This window comes from Agelaius tricolor, unplaced genomic scaffold (assembly GCF_023055355.1).
Source record: "Agelaius tricolor isolate 1412-34295 unplaced genomic scaffold, bAgeTri1.0.p SCAF_20, whole genome shotgun sequence".
NCBI classification, from domain to species: domain Eukaryota; kingdom Metazoa; phylum Chordata; class Aves; order Passeriformes; family Icteridae; genus Agelaius; species Agelaius tricolor.
Window position 1 is genome coordinate 7,267,574 of NW_027269280.1, and position 16,954 is coordinate 7,284,527.

The 16,954-nt window shown below is 38.2% G+C and overlaps 1 protein-coding gene across 17 annotated transcripts in view; it reads left to right on the forward strand.

The window, feature by feature from the left end:
- ARVCF (ARVCF delta catenin family member) overlaps window positions 1-16,954 on the forward strand; it is a 247,303-nt gene that overhangs the window by 27,002 nt on the left and 203,347 nt on the right. For 2 of the 17 annotated variants that reach the window (XM_071445372.1, XM_071445388.1), the window contains exon 3: window positions 10,443-10,582. The exons of the other annotated variants lie outside the window; for them this stretch is intronic. The gene's annotated coding sequence lies outside the window, so the exon portion shown is untranslated. The remainder of the gene's footprint in view (window positions 1-10,442; window positions 10,583-16,954) is intronic. 17 annotated transcript variants of the gene reach the window in all.

Below are 16,954 nucleotides of genomic sequence, written 5' to 3' on the forward strand. Positions count from 1 at the left end.
ATCTTTTGGTACACAGAAGTGGTTTCTGGATGTGAAATCCATACCCTAATCCTTTGCTTCACCTGGTGTTTCAGTGACACTGCTTGGGTTCAGTCTGTCACTGAAACATTCCTGCTTTGTTGTTTACAGATGGTTCTCTGTGGCTGATGTACGACTCTGTGAGGAGATGACTGCCTGGTCTCTTCATTTCTCTGTTATTTCATGTATGAAAAGCATGTATTGGCCACTAATAAAGAAGTAGCCTTATAAAAGAGAAAAGATAATTACAAATCACCATTAACGTTCTTTGAGGATGGCTAATTGTGAGAAACTGGGGGGAACAGCAGAATGGAAAAGTTTAAGTGCCAATATCTCTGGCCTCCTGTTTAAGCATCAAGCCTGCCTTGTATAATAAAAGCTATTTATAAATTGCTGCTCTGTTAAACGTGTACAGAATTTTACGATGCATAAATTGGGAAGCAGAGCCAGCTAAGGGACTTAGCAGAGTGATGAATGGATGACAGGGTGCAAGACTGAAACTGTGTTTTATTCATGGATTGTGAGGTCAAGAAGAAGAACTGCTGGGAAGGGCTGGCAGTTGAAGGAGAAAGATACAGAACCCAAGAGATAAAGAATCTAGTAATCTCAGAATTATCAAGCCACATTGTCACACTTCTTTTTGACAGTTACAACTCCAGGTAGTAGCTTTTTATTTTTACCTTGCTACATTTTCATGAGTTATTTTTATTCTTTATCCCAGTTCCAATTGCATCGCTGTCATCAGCCCCTTCCAGTGTCACAGCCCTAATTCTCCTAAATCTCAGTACTTTATTCCCTTACATTTTAAGGAACAGGTAAGAAAAGGGGTTTTTTTTCCCACACACACATACTTTTCTTTTGGTATGGCCACCCACCCCCACCTATTTGCAGTGTAGAAGGTGAGTGATCCTGCAATCCAAAATCATAGTCCTGATCTGGGGCCCAGCTAGAAGTTCATTAATCTGTTCAGTTTGGGCTGAACTTGTCAGGGCTCAAAAGATTGGTAGAGGCTGATAATTCATTAAGGTGCTGTTTAGTTTTATTGGTCCTGCAGGTATTCCTGAGTGGAATGCAGTTAATGCAAGTTAATTCCAAACACATGAGTTAAGTTTTTTGGTTTGCAATCATTGTTTGTAGCTTTGTCACAGGATACGTTCAACCTGCAGGTGCAGTTTATATCCACAAATACCATAGAGTAAAAAATGAATCAGGGCAAGGCTGGAATAGAGCTGCTTTGGACCAGTTAATGAAATCTGATTTCCTTTCATAAATTTGTTAGAGGGTCTTCCTGTATTTAATTTAAAATTGGTAGATAGATTGTTTAAGGAATAAGTGGTTGCACTTAAAAATATATGTTTTTCTCGTATGTGTTCTCTGTGTCTTCCACTGTAAAGGTTTTTGCCAAAATGGGAAGCAGATTAAACAGGCACTCAAGATAATCATCACACAGAGAAGAATTCCCTTACCTGGTAGCAAATGAGAAAATATACCCAGATTAGTTTTATGGTAGCAGTGGCCTTTAGTTTTCTTCTGGTAGCTTGTATAGTATTTAAGAAAACAGGTGAAGTAAAGAACTTAGATGTTTGGGGAAATTGCAGTAATTTTTTCATGCAGAAATGATAAGAGATGCACTTTTACAAGCCCCAGTATCCTGACATATTCTTGCTATTGTCACATTGTAATGCTGTAATTTGAATTTTAAAAAAAACCATAGGCAAGCAGTATTAAAAGAAAACATTTGGATGTGATTCTTTATAAATGAAATCTATCTGTTAGTGCCTGTAGTATTGGTTTTTCGTCTAATTTGTGTGTTGCAGACTAACAATATTTGCTGGCTGGATTTTATCCTGCTTTTGCCACCAGTGTTGCTCAAGACCCCTGTAGAGCATGGAGGGAGTGGGCTGAGAGTGGGTTCATTCTTTTCATAGCATATTTTACAGTAGAATGATATTTTTCTGGGAATGCCTTTTGCTCCCAGGCTTGCTGTGTCAATGTGATCAGCCTGTAGTCTGGCAATGGGTGAGTGGGATCCCAGTGGAGCTGGCAGACCACATGGGCACTCCTCTTCCATGGAATTGCTCTGGATGCTGTGTACTAGGAAAACTGGCTGTGCTCTATGAAAGGTTTTTCTCAGCCCTCCCTTAGCTCAGCAGTATAGCCTATATCTTAATCTGCTAATTTTACCTACATGTTGATCCAAAATGTGACAAACTTGTTTGGGGCATCCATCCTCAGTGGTTGGACTAAGGTTCTTCACCCTACAGTGAGTACTCAGATTTTCATATTTTTTTTCCATAACAAGTGCAATTTGAGGGGCATATTAAAGTTTGTTTGCACCAATAGTACTTTGTGGTTGGAATAACATAAATGTCTGTTCTGCAAATAATGACAAGTACAGTCTGCATGCTAAACAGAATGCAAGGGGAGCATGGCAGTTGTTTTGTGAAGGATTCTAGATCTTCACTTTGAAATTAAGGAACTATTAGCTCTATTGTAAAGTTAATATTTTTGGAAAAGAAGTTAGGCCAGGTTTTTCCCTAATAGTAATAAATTGATGCTTATCTTCTAAAATGTCAGTGGTGTTTCTTTTAGGGGAGCATATTTTTGCTAGCTCTTTATTTTATGTGTAAAGGTAATACATATGTATGAGTATTACTACTAGTGTTAGTACTGCACAATAATCAGAAATGGTTTTCCCACCAGTCTCGATAAAATTTTAAAACTAGGTGTAAGAACCAGGCTTTCAGTTTGCAATTTAGGCAGTAGGTAAGACATCCCAGTCAATTTTTCACTTTTTACACTGTTCAGAGTAGGAAGCCATTTTGCCATGGAGTAGGACTGGGTTTACAATAGCTGGTAACAGCACTTTTTGGAAACACTACAAAGATGGCATTGCCTGTTTCCACATATCACAGCTGGCTCACTAAGTGCCATATTTAGTCTTAAGTGCTTTCCCTGCTGTTATTTCCTCCCTGAAAAGTTGATGGTTGAATCAGTCCCTAAAAGCAGGGTGCCCCTGGGAGAAGCTAAGGACACACAGGAAGCAAGCTTAGTCTCAATACAGGTGTTGGTTCATACATGAGCTGGATTTATGTGCTGTAGTACAATCAGATAAAATGATGAAGTTAAAAGAATTAATTTTTTTAGTGTCTGTTACTTTGTCCTTTCTGTATATGGGATTTTTATGGAAATTAGTGGACATGCAGCATTATGCATTTGGCTTGAAACATGAAGTGGGAAGGAGAGAACATGATGTCTTACACAGAGCTCTGGAAAGAAAGCAAATTGCATTCCTACCTGAAAATAAAAGGCTCACTAGCTTGGTGTTAAATGTGTTTTCCCAAGAAAGCAATTAGGTGTTTTAATCCTGAAGTCTATGAAGTATATGCATTACATGTGTCACTTCTGTATACATTGTTTTGCTTCTCTCTGGATTTGACAAATTAGACTTAGTTTGGACCTCAGCCAAATAATATGAGCCAATTTCATGCCTTGTGAGTTATTGAAGAGAATGTTTGATACCTAAAGCTTCAGTTTGCTGGCTCCCCTCCCATTTCTCTTAATCCTTCTGGGAATCTTGGTTATAACTCGCTTTCAGAGGCTAAACAATTTCTGAGCACTGGGTTGCTATACCAGTGGAATGGAAGGAATTTTAAATATGATCTCCCTTTCCCCTGACATTTGTCCCTTTCTGGTTTGCAGTCTCCTTTTTGCTAATTCTAGAGAACAACTATGTGAGATCAGAAAGTGCTTTGGTCTTAATGGATCTTAATGTCACAAGAATCACTATCTGAACCTGGCATCAGAGGATGTTTAGGGCAGTAATTTGATTTTGTTTTCTCTCTCTGAAATATATTTATTAAAGATTCCATGAGCTGTTATCTTACTAAAGCATGTGTTTCTCTTTTGCTTGATAAGGTTCCTTACAAGGCAGGGCTGCTGGTTTGCTGCTCTAACAGCAGCATGAGGAAGGCAGACGAACAAGTAAATTTGGCATACAGTCACGTTGATGGAGTAGAGTATGCTTTGGACAAATGTGGTCAAATGTGAGCTTTTATAATAATTTGGGGCTGGGTTTTGTTGCATACAGTGAATTATGTGAGTTTGTGAGATGTCCTACGTACATGGGTGATTTTAAGAGCACTGGAGATGCCTACTAAACTTACCTTAAAAGCTTTTATTTCTAATGGTCTCTCTCCTTGTACTTCTATTTTATTTCAGTTTACTAAGGTCTGAAATAGCAAATATTTTAAATGAGAGAAGATAGGTAAAGGTGTACTGAAAATGTGGTTTGTGAACGTCTTTGGAATTTTTTGGGATATAAGTATAAATACAGAAAGTCTGTTAGAGCATTTTGAAGACTACAAAAGAATAGTTTTCATGGAAAGAAATTATTAATTACATGACAAAGTGAGTGTATTGACCATACTTTAAGAAGCGAAGGTCAAGATTTTACTCAATTTACACAGGATGCTGCATGGAAACACATTATTTAAAAGTAATTAAATTGTGTTAATGCTCACCATCTAGAAATGTTTGTATAGCAGCTTTTGCTTTTCCTGCATAGATGACTTCTGTAATCTGTGTAACTGATACACTGTAGAAAGTTTAATAATAGTACAGCTTTATTAGTGCATAAATCTGTTATGGCAATATAAATCTCCTATGACAAACTTGAGACAAAATCATATTAATTGTGTCCTTCTATTGACTTCAGCTGAGTCATGTACAGATTCTTTGACAAAATTAAATACGAAGAAATGTAAAGAGGCTGCTTGTCAGCTTCATCTATGTAGGCAAAGTAAAATAACTTAAAATAGGGAGTAACTGTGTTAACACTTCCTGTGGAGAAGGCGGTGTATAGATATTGATGGATTTGCCTCTTTCATGATCACAAAGTCCTCAACCACATTCCTTGTGTAACTAGCTTTAATGTAGGGAAAAAAAAGAAACCAGCAATACCATAGCAAAAATGCTAGATTCCATATATATGGAATATATATTAGATTCCATATATAGATTCCATATATATGGAATATATATTAGATTCCATATATATGGTATACCATAGCAAAAAAAACATAGCAATTGAAATTAATATATTGTAGCTGAGATTCCTGGCAAGATGGGCTGGAAGATGAGGAAAATCATAATCTGGTAGCATAAACTCCTCAAGACAAATCTGTATCTCTTCTCAGTGTAGGTCACTGCCTGTGGGGAATGTCATCATACTTTCCTCATGTTGCAACTGGCAGCCACTAATATGGACCTTTGGATCAATTGATTCATTTCTGACTGCAGTTGCTTACCCATGGTGCACTATAATGAGCTTATTTTCCATAGTGATTGTATTTAGGTGGGGGCAGTGTAGAGAGAAAAAAAAACAACTGGGAGGGATTATAAAGAAAGCAAGGAACGTGATTTAAAATCCTTCATGTGGAAAGAGGGGCTTAGAGACTCCTCTTTTTCCTCACTTTTTGCATGGATACTCTTCCTAATTTTACTAGCATCTCTAATTAACTAGCTCTGTTCCAGTGGCTGTCAATATACAGGCAGGGATTTGTATGAAACTGAGAAAACTTAAAAGGTTAAAATTTGGCTTTAGCTTCTACTCAGTCTGGTTATTTTGGTTTTATTATAAAGATTTAGATTCTAAGGATAATTACCACAGCATCTGATGTGGATTAAGATCTGACGGGAGAGCTATTTTTAACCATGCTGCTGAAAGTTCCAGTAAATTATTAATAAATTCAGTATCTAATTTGGCAAAACCTGATAATACTTATCTTCAGTGTTCATAAGCTATGTAGTAGGCTGTTGAAGGGGTCTCTTTAGAAATTAAGGAGAAGTAGCAATTTATAAAGGAAAACTGCATTATTTGTCTGAACTCTTTTAGGGTGTATGTAGGTAATCAACTTCAGCATTGTGAATAAAAACCCAGAACGAGTGTGGATCAGTTTTGGTTTTACAGTTGTTAATCCTCATTAGAAGCACCTTATTTGTCTCCATATATACTGAGAAAAAAGATCTGTATTAATTGCAAGTTCTCAAAAACGTAATTGTTTTTAACAGACTTGTAGTGTGCTACAGAGGTTAGATGTCATGACAAGCAGCATATATTGAATGAAAGGTGGCAGGGTTGGGATGTGGGACTTGAGGCTCTTTTAAGAGAAGGATGTAAAAATGCTTCTGATGCCTGGAGCCAGAGACCATCAGTCAGTGACAGTCTGTGTCTTGTCTCTTGGGAACGCTGCAGCTCCTTGTTCTGAGGCAGAGTTCACCTTTAAGTTTAGACACGTGAACCGTCACCAAGTGTAATCTGGTATCAAGAGACATCAACTGTTTGTGACCTTGGATGAATCATTTGTCTTATGAGGAACAGAGGTGTTATTTAAGTAATAAAGTTATTGTATCAAAAAGTCTGGAGCGCATCTCCTGCAGCTCAAGATTATGAGTATATAAGCATTCAGGTATTTTTAGGGACTCCAGTGGGTATTTGCACTCATTCAGCAATCCTTTAATGAAATGTGCTTTCTCCTTCTTCCCGTTAATATGATTAGTCATTTAATAGCAAAAATAGATTCAAGAAGTTGTGGGAGAGCTCAGAAGTCCTTTGAACAAGTTTAAAATACATCATAACTCTGATGCTTTCATCTAGCCTAGTGTATTTCAGCTGCCCTGTCAGCTGTCACCTGCCTTAGCATCTGGGCAAAGCAGAAAGTTTTGAATTACTGTTCTCATGTTTGTGTTTTATCCTGGTTCCTCTTTCTTCCTCCATATGAGAACAGACTATTCCTGCTTTTTCATTTCTTGCTGCAAAGTGCACCATGGCCAAAACCACAGGATCTGGCTTTATAGCTCTCATTCCTATGGAGGTGAATGCTTCATCCTCAAGCGAAATGCTGGGCAGGAATGATACTTACTATGTGGGATGTTACTACTATGCCAGAATGCAGGGAGTGTTCTGGTATTAACTGTTTGCAAAAAAAAAGTTGAATAGGTTCATCTATAAACATACTGAGATTTACAAGCCAGAGAAAATGAGGCATCCTTTGCCCTTCATCCCAACATGTGCTGATCAGGGCCTGGGGAGTGGGAAACCAGATTCAGCACAGAGGCTGTAAATCATCCCTCTTCCATCTCAGGCAGGTGCTTACTGTAGGGTTTGCTGGCCCAGGCACTCTCAGTTTCTTTTCTCTTTCTTTCTTCCAGGATATTTAAAATGTCCCAGCTTGCTTGCAATTTTCTGTTTGAGTTAGCTCCAGAGCAGATTGTGTGTCAGGAGACTTGAGTTCAGAAGGTTGTCTTGCTGCTTGCTGTGAAGATAGCTGTGCTTTGGTCCCATCACTGGAGAAGGTTTGAATGCTCAGTTTTGTGGTACATCTGGTCTAACCCATTGGGCAGTGTACCCAAAAAGCTCTCTGTCTTCTTTCAGTGCTGCTCATGTTTGACAGCAGGAGCACAGGGACAGCTCCTGTCACCACGAGGGAGCTGCTGCCTTGGCTTGGCTGCTGCTCCCAGTCACAGGCACAGAAGGAGGAGCCCCCCAGAGCTTTGCCATCAAGGGGAGCTCCTCTTTCTCCTCTCTTTTTTGTGAATCTGGCCTTCATTTCACAGCTTTTGTTGCAAGTCTGAAATGGAATATGTCATGCCAAAATGAAATTTTGAGAGGGTTTGTGCAAGAAAAGGAGATACTTCAAATTCAGTTCAATCTGCCGAACCGAGAAATCAATTATTCACACTGCCTGAGTTAGGACATAAAATGAAATAGTGTAATGTCTTCACTTAACTTTTCTCTCAGTAGTTTTAAGCAGGGTATTTTAGCTCAGACATGGGGTTGGGGGGAGGTGTTGCTGTTGGGGCTTTTTTTGTTAGTTGTGTGTTATTGTTTTAGGGGGTGGTGTTTGTTTGTTGTTTGTGCAGTGGGATCTTTGGGGACTGGAATGTCGGAGCATTGGCCGTGTGGGATGGCTCAGTGCTACAGACTAGAGGGGGGAAGGACACCTGAGTTCTCAAGGCAACATTGTGAATGTGTGTCTGAGTGTGCTGTGAAACTGAAGCCCCTCAGGCTGAGATCTGATGATGAGGGCATGGTCCAGGATGTCGTGGCTGCAGAGCTGACACAAATGAGCTGAACACGAGTACAAATGTGCCTTCAGTAATGGCTGATCTGTTTCATTATAAGAAAATAGGTCACTGAATAGCAAGAAATGTAAAAATTATAAACAATATATATTTGAACAAATGTGGGATTTTTCAGATCTAATAGAAGGCTCTCAGTGAAAAAAGTTTTAAAATTATAATTTTAAATAATTTTTAGCACCTTTTATGCTGTCTCTGAAAATATGCATCATCAATGGCTGGTATTAAGACAGTGTGTTCTGCATGCTTAGTCTTGCATCAAGCAGTTCATACCCTAAAGGAATATTTGACTTAAGGGAATAGTGCAGCAATTAATTTGAGATAATAACACAACTTTAATGGCTCCTTTTAGTATGTTAGTGAATGCAGAAAGGCTTTAGCAAATCCTTGCAGTCCAAGAGGGTAAAAAGTGACTGTCTGCCCTCCTGAAGACCCATCTATATAGAGATGGAATCATCTCTGTTTTCTTCATTCAGTACCCCAGGCCAGCATGTGTCTCAGGCTCTTGCTGGGATTTAGTGCTGTGGCTTCGAGCTATTTATATTAGGATAGGAAGGAGTAAGCTATTCATAGCTAGGCATGAGTGGAAGGAGATACAGGGAGGCAGAAATGGTGTTGGGATTAGGATCCTTTCAGTGGGCAGTCACAGCTTTTCAGCTCACTGCACTCCTGTTTGTAATGAACCTTCATTTCCCTGGTGTCATGTCTGCATCTTGTCTAGGATTTGTCATTCCATCCTCAATCCCTTTTTTCCTTGAATATTTGTCTTCCATTTTCACTTTTCTATAAGACTCTTCTCCCTATTCATTTCACTCCAGTTTCCTCGTAAGTTTTCCCTCACATGGAAATAGTGTTTCTCACATGTCCCTGTATTGAATCCCACAACATTATTCTGTTTCCTGGTATAGGGTGTAACTTCTTAGGCCAAGACTTTGAATGACTTGTGCACTTACAGTTTGTTGTTTTAGTTTTCAGAGATGGGAGGCTTTAGGTGATAGGAAGCCACCATCTTTTATATTTTCTAGGATACCGATATCTTCTGGATGATTTATTTGTTGTGCCACCTATTAGTGATTTCTAAGCTGGGGGGAAGGAAGAAGTCTTCTGCTTTTCCATGAAGTTCCCATACTATGCTGAATGGGGGAGAGAACTTCATTTGATGTTTAAGTAGTGATTCACAGTTGTAAATGTGGTTGTATAAAGCTCTGACTTAATGTTCCCATATATGAAAATACCATACGTTACAGATGCACTGGGAGATGTAGCCAAATAAGAAAATTCCGTTCTCTTTATTTTAAAAATTGACTTAATTCCACTCGAAAAATGTCATTTATTAAATGAGTAGGTGTTCTGAAACAATTTCAAACCTATTTATGGAACTTTAGTAGAGATAAGATCTGTTTATAGAATTTCACAGCTTTAATGGCAAAAATCCACAAATGTGGTCTTACTCTTTCTTAAACTCTAAATAGTTCTTCCATGAGAGATGAGTTTTCTTTTCTTTTGGTTTTCTCTTAATTTTATTAGTCATTGGAATTTGCTATCATTCCTAGCATTTAAGAGATCTAAAAATTGAATCTAAACCATTGGACATGGTCTTCTGTCTTCCTTGTGCTTTATCTATTTACATGAAAAAGTCTGGGTTATTGACACTGTATCATATTTATTGTAGGTTCCTGGATCTTGTTGCCATAGTTACATGTGGTAGTCAGGAAGAGTTTTGCTGGGCTCAAAGTTATGCTAATTGACAGTTTCTTAGGGAGAATAATCCTCAAATTTCAGGGAATAATCATTCTTTCGTGCTCTAAAACTTGAGGAAACTATTTAGTTTTCAACCACAACAATATCCCCCTCCAACCCAATTCGATACCAGTGCTGTGTGTAGTTAATTTTTTTCAGAGAATGTTCTTTTTTCTTGGATGCTCTTTGCTGTTTGATCAATCCTCCTCTTGCTTTTCTCCTCTTCCCCCATCTCAGAAAACAATGGCCCTTTTCTGATGCTAGTATAGATTTTCTGAAGAAGTGACAGTAATACAATGTCTGCCTTGAGTTTCAAGGTTCTGCTTTTTGTGGGTAATGCAACCTATTGTCCAAAGAAAGGTAATCAGGGTTAATCACATGGAAAAGCAAAATATTATTACTGATGCACCATTAATCTCTCCTACATGTTCTTAAAGTAAATTTACTTTTACAAAAGGAAGGAAATAACCCAAATGCAGAAAATCTCACCAGAACTTTGTTTGTTATTTGGTCCTGGACTTTCTCTCTTGTTATTCTGAAAGGAAAAAGAGAAGAAGCCAGATTGGTGTGACTGAACAGAGACATTGTACTGCAGTTCCATTCTAAACAGCCCTTGGTCTGTGTCAATGGTACCTAACAGAAAAGCTGGAGCTTCAGGATTATCACAAATGCCCAAGATGTGGTAAGTTATAGAATTTGTTAATTTAAATTGTTTGAAGATATAATCAAGCTGTATCTACCTTGAGATTCCAGTTGACTTATTTTGGTGTAAACTGATTTGTAGCATGGTAGGTTTTATCTCATTTCAAGAGTTTTATCTAGTTTCATGCCTTCTGCAGTCTTTGCCACTTTCATATGGTCAGCTAAAATCCTCCTACAGGAAAGGCTTTGTTGGAGCAGACATTTAGATTTTATGATGCACTTAGATTTTATATATTTGGTGTGTAACAGGACTCATCCTCTAGCATACTGGGAGAAAAGGAACAGCTGCCTGTCCAGCTTTTCATTATTATGTCCACCTAGTGCTATATATTCAAGGTGTTTTAAGCTTTAGTCTTCTGGATGATACCCAATTAACATGTCATCCTTGGGCACTTCTAAGTCACCAAAGTTGTTAGGAGAACTTCTAAAACTAGATAAAGTCTGATTTGTCTCAGTGAAGAGGCAATTCAGAAAGGAGTTACTGCAGCTATGTCATTGAGCACTGATGAAAGTTCTGATTTAAGAGCTTTTAAATGGTTTTTTTGGACTAGTGATAACTAAAGACTTTGCAGAGGTAGAATTTTTACTGAGGAGCAAGATGGGGGTCTTTTGCATCTGCTTTCTGAACCTGCCTGTTCACGGCTTCAGCCTTGAAGGGCTGGCAGCTTCTGGCTACCATGGCTTAGCAGTGACTGAGAACAGTCACAGGATCTCTCTGAGCCCCCTGTGCCCCTGAAACTGCTGAGGCTGATGATGTGGGGGCCTTCCACACAGGGAGAGATGAGTGGGAAGGTTTGAGATGGTGTGTTTAGGCAGTGAGGGCTGGGCAGACAAGTCTTGGGATCTGCAGGTATCAGTGTGGGTCTCGAGGCAGAGCAGGGCACTGCCAGGCATTACACTGATGGAATGGCATCCCCTTCCATGACTGAGCTGCTGTCCAGGCATTGTGAGCTTTGCAATTTTCCTGTGTTCAGGCCACCCTTTTATTCCTGCACTGTGTGTGCATCCTGTTCTACTTCTGTTCCTAGAATGCATTTGTCAGACTGCTCCTGGAGCCTTGAAATGTGCTGTGCAGGAGCTGGGCTGCCCGAGGCTTCTACAAACGTTTGGGGTTTTCATTTAAAGCTTAGTGACTCACTGGGAGTCCACAGCATTACTTGCTGAAATCAGAGCCATGGTCTAGTGAGTTCACAGCCAAAAGGTCTGTATTCTACCCCTCGCTCCTCTATTGATTTCCTGCAGCATTGCACATTTCATTTTTACTGTATGTCTTTAATGACACTTTTTTTAAACAGGAGAGAAATATGAAAAGCGATAGCAGTGATGGCTTTAATAATATTTTAAAGATTTTTTGGATTTAAGTTTATAGATACTGGCAGTCCTTGTCTGTGGAAGTAGTATTTGATAAAAATATTTTTACTATAATTTTCTGTTGGAATTTGATACAGCAACAGTGGTGTTCAGATTGGCAGGGTTCAAAGGGTAGCTTACGTGTTCTGAGTTTGAATTCAAAATATAGCCTCTGTATTCTGTCCTAAAGCTGTAGTTCCTTTTTACTATTGTTAGGCAGCAATTGTGTGCCTGTCTCCCCTTATCACAGTCTCTGAAAGGCTGCTGTTCAAAAGTGGATTAATATTCTTAAATTTAGTACCTTCTGTTACCAATTTAAATTTTAAAGTTGGTTTTTTTTCTTGATAATAACATGATATATAAATGTATAGCAAATTTTTGCATTAGGTAGTTTAAACAGCTTTTTCTTGGTTTTTTTGGTTTTTTTTGGAAGGCTACTTTTTTCTGCTCTTTCAGTGCACTGTTCTGTCCATTTCTTTCAGAGAGTTGGTGATTTAGACCCATGTAGAAGAAACAAATTTAGCCACAGGATGGTGGTAAAATTATCTTGCAGTGTACCAGTCCTACTCTAACTTAACTTGGCTTTATAATATTACCTTTAGAGAGAAGAGGACAATTAACAGAATCCTCACATCCTAAAATGTTGGCATTTATTTGAAGAAGTACAGTTTATATTTAGCCATTGAAGTATTTAGAAAAATACACCTCTTATAATCAATACAAATTTAAGGTCAGCATCCAGTTACTCCATTATTTTGCTTGTATTTGCTACCAACTAAAACTTGTAATCACTTCTCTACTACACGCATTCTAAATTTTACAGATTTAGTTGAATTTTTGCCTTTTTTCTCATGTGTACTTTAGGGCTTAGTTTTCTTTGCAGATTTACATAAAAATAAACTCTGAGGGCCTGGGGAAAGGGCTGTGTTAAGAATGTCATGTTTCTGAATGCCTGCTTCTTAGATCCTATACTAGTTCCATGTTAAAAACGCAGAGAAATTAGCTTATGGTATTGTTTTAGTTATGTAACAGAAGTGTGATTTCTCTTCCTTTTTTGAGTACTGGATTACACAATGACTTTAGAGGCAAATTTGTCTCTTTTTTTAAAGTAGTATTAAATTACTGATTTTCCACTACTTTGAAGCTGTCTGCAGATAAGCAGATCTTAGAATTAAATCATGTTTAAATCATAAGGCCACTGACTACATTGAAATTGTGGGGACAGGACTGAAACTTTCCTGAAGTTTAACAGTGTTTGAATTGGGTATTTTAATTCAAGCACATCTTTTGTTCCTGAATTGGACAGCAGCCAAATTGTGCTGTATCTTTCTGCTCCTTCAGGGAATTGTAGGCATTTCCAGCTTTATTTTATGCCTTGGTTGAACATGCTACATTCTTTGGGTGTGTGTAAGGGAAGAGAAGGAGGGAACCGATCTCTGAATACTCAGGCACAATACAATAAGCTGTAGACCATTGATAAAGAAGGATTTTTACTGACTTTAAATAGGTGCTCAGTAGCTTCCTGATAGAAGCTCTCAGATGTGGGAGCTGCTTTTAAAGGCTGGATGGTTTTATAAATATGTATCTGTATCTCAATCACTGTCCCCAGCAGAGAGATGTAAGGTTCTGCTATCAGACCATGGCTATGAGTGTAACAGTACATGGAACATAATTTGGCAAAAAGGTTTGACTCTGCTTCCATCCTGACTGATATGGCAGTGCTTAGGTTTAATTACTGGAGTTTTGTGGTTGTGTATAAATACTTTAGTCTCTCACCTGTAATTAGCACCTTGCTTTTTCCTTTACCTGCTTTATAATTTTATTCAAAAATGCATGTGTGTGTTTATTACATTTCACAGGAAAGAAAAGCAAATCAGATATTAATTTCTCCTGTTGAATAAAGAAATCAACTTCATGATGTTTTAAATATACAGTCTTCTTGCATAACTTAGTGTTTTGATTTACAGTGTTCTCTTTGTCTGTTTATAGCCACCTGCCTCAGGAATTGGTTTGTGTGTATGTCTCATGATTTTCTAACCCTGTTCTGAAGGTCACACTGGCTGCTGGTCAAGGGGACCTGCTGCAATTTTTAAGTTATGGCCTAAGTTTATATTACATATTTTTGATGCATGATGATCTGATTATGCAGTAAGCTACAGTGTGATTCATGAGATCCAATTTTGTGGTGCCTGGGATGTTATTGAAGCTGGTGCTCTGATTATGACTTTGTGACATAATTTATGACATTATTTCCAAACTCAGTTTTTCTTCCTTTTTGAAAGAGCACCAGTGTATATTCCTATCACAGATGACATTGAGGATCAGGTCATGCCCTTAAAATGACATTAAAATTTATATTTTTGAGTATTAGAGAGTATTAGTTTCTGAAAAAAGAAATAGTAAGAAGTTAAGTGATACTGGGTAAACAGCAGGAAAGGATGGGCCTCTCAGTACTCGTCATTTATAGAGGTATCTGTCATGGTGAAAGTGTGTGTGCTTATTTTTACATATGTAATGTTTGTAATTAGCTCACTGTTTCAGGAGATTCATAAGTAATCTTAGGCTAAGATATTTGTCTCTAGAATGCATTAATCACATACATATGCCAGCATGTATATATGAATGTCATAAATGACCTAATCTACACAACAGATTTGGAAGCAAATTTAACTTAGGTGTAGCAAAAAATAGGAAGTGAGGAAGCAGAAGTGTGTTTTTAATGTGAAGTGCAGTATGTATTTTTTAATAAAGAGGGCTATAATATAAAAATGTCCAGCCAGATTTTTCAAATGTCAGGTGTGCAGTTATGTGGAAAAAATATGCGTAGTACGTAACTAATGTGATTGGGATTCAGGGATTTGTTATGTAACAGAACTCAGGGATTTGTTATGTAATAAATGCTTTGGATGTGTTCACAGCTGCAGTGGAGTTAACATTTTTTTAATAAGACACATAATTGTATACGTTGCAGGCAATTTTTTTTGTTTGTTCATCTTCCTTGAACAATATTGCTAAGTAGCAAAGAAACCAAGTAGAAAATATTTTGAAGAAAAGATCTTCATCATTCATTTTTACTATAATAACAACTTACTTTGGTTAGAAATATCCATATATAATTTAATTAAATTAAATGTATTTGCCATAGTCTGTAATTGTATAGCTCCCTATGCTTAAAGTGAAGTAGCAGGTTAGAAGAAGTTACTCAGACCACTGGATGTGATTTCAGTACAAGTGTGTTATGTGTTCATGATTTAATCTTTCATCTGCTGTCACTGGGCCAGACCTAACCTAGGAGTCAACCCATGAGTACATAAACTCATAAACACTGTTGTGGGTGTCTCATTGAGCAGATGAGATCTAGTGCTAATCTTATTTTATGTATTATATTAAAGATATTGAAAGCTCTTGGGTTGCTTTCATCTTAATGCTGTTTACAATTCTCGGAAAACTTCTTGAACCAGTAAAGGTCAGGCTTTGGCCTTTTTTTAAAACTCCCACTTTGCACAGTGTCCATATTATTTGTTAGTGATTTAATAGAACTGCATATGTCAAATCATTCCTCAGTTTTTGAAGGAGCTGTAGTCCAATACAAATAGGAGTATTTTAATTGTTTTGTGTGAAACTTAGTTAAAATAATTGCCATTTGGCTTTTGTATAACTCTTTCAGGCAGACAGTTCCACAATACTGGAATCCAAAAGCATCTTATCTTGGCTAGATGACCTGGGTCTTAGTTTATCTGGGCAGTTCTTCTTTATGTCTAGCCAGGCATGATTGAGAATTTTCTATTGGTTCTTTGTCTCTTACAAACATGGGAATATTGGAACTACTTATTCACTCCCTGAAAGTCAGGGGAAGTTGGTTAATGAGGGAAATGCAGAGCAGAGCTGTGATGGAGTCCACTGCAGTTTTCCTTAGGGTATTAATTACTTGCTACGCAGGGCTTGCTCTTGCTCAGGGCAAGGTGCTGGGAACAAAGCCTCAGGGTGTTTTTGCACCAGCAATTAGGCCTTCCCTCCCCTCTCAGCAGGAACCAGCGGGAGTTCTTGCATCTTCCGAGCTGTGCCTGTGTCTGTCCTGAGCAGGGGCAGAGTTTGGCTGCTGTGCTGTGGCTGCCCCAGGGCTGGGGCCGGGTGGGCAGTGCAGAGAGAGCTCTGTTCGCACTCGGCCTTTGCATTGCTGTGCTTCTCCTGCTGCTGTGACCCCAGGGCTGGGATTGGGGTTCCTGGATGCGGCTGGTAGGGTAAGGACCCTTCAGCTGAAAAAAGGAATTGCTGTACTGAGTGAGCAGGAAGGATGTGGCTTGCTTGTGTATCCCAGCTAGGGGAGTGAAATCTCTGGTGGGAGTTACAGTGGCAGCAAGATGATGTTTTGCCAGAGCAAGAAGTCTTCTGGGAATGTTTTTGTGTCTTGGTAAAGTCTAAGAAACAAGTTCTGCTTTCAGATTTGTGCTTGTGTAGACTTGAGAAGTTACATGAAGATATTTCAGGTGTTACTTTATGGTTCTATGGCAATTTACTCAATACAGATTTTGGAAGCAGTTCTGTCTCAGGAGGGTACATACAGGGTATAGGTAACCACTTTGGGTTTGATATTCTTGTACTTGTGTAAGAATACTCCTTTGTTAAAGTATGTGTCTGACTCCAGGCATGTACTCTAGTTCCAGTAACAAGAGATGGGATTTAGGTACACAATTATCCCACTGAAATGGTGCCAGTTCACCAAATTTCACAGTCTAAATCTGCACGTGGCTGTTTCTTAACTTTGTATTATTGCATCATAAAATACTTTAATGTTACATGGAGCAAACTTTTTTTTTCATTCCAAGAATATTGACACTACTTCTTTTTAGCTCACAAAAAGGCAGGATATTAAGTATTAATTTATTTGAAATTACATTTTTTATAGGACAGGTGTTCTGATTTTGCCAGTTCATTCTAGTGCATGGTGGAAAATTGCTATAAGTTGCAAGCTTTTTGAATAATAGATGTTCAAAAGTTACTC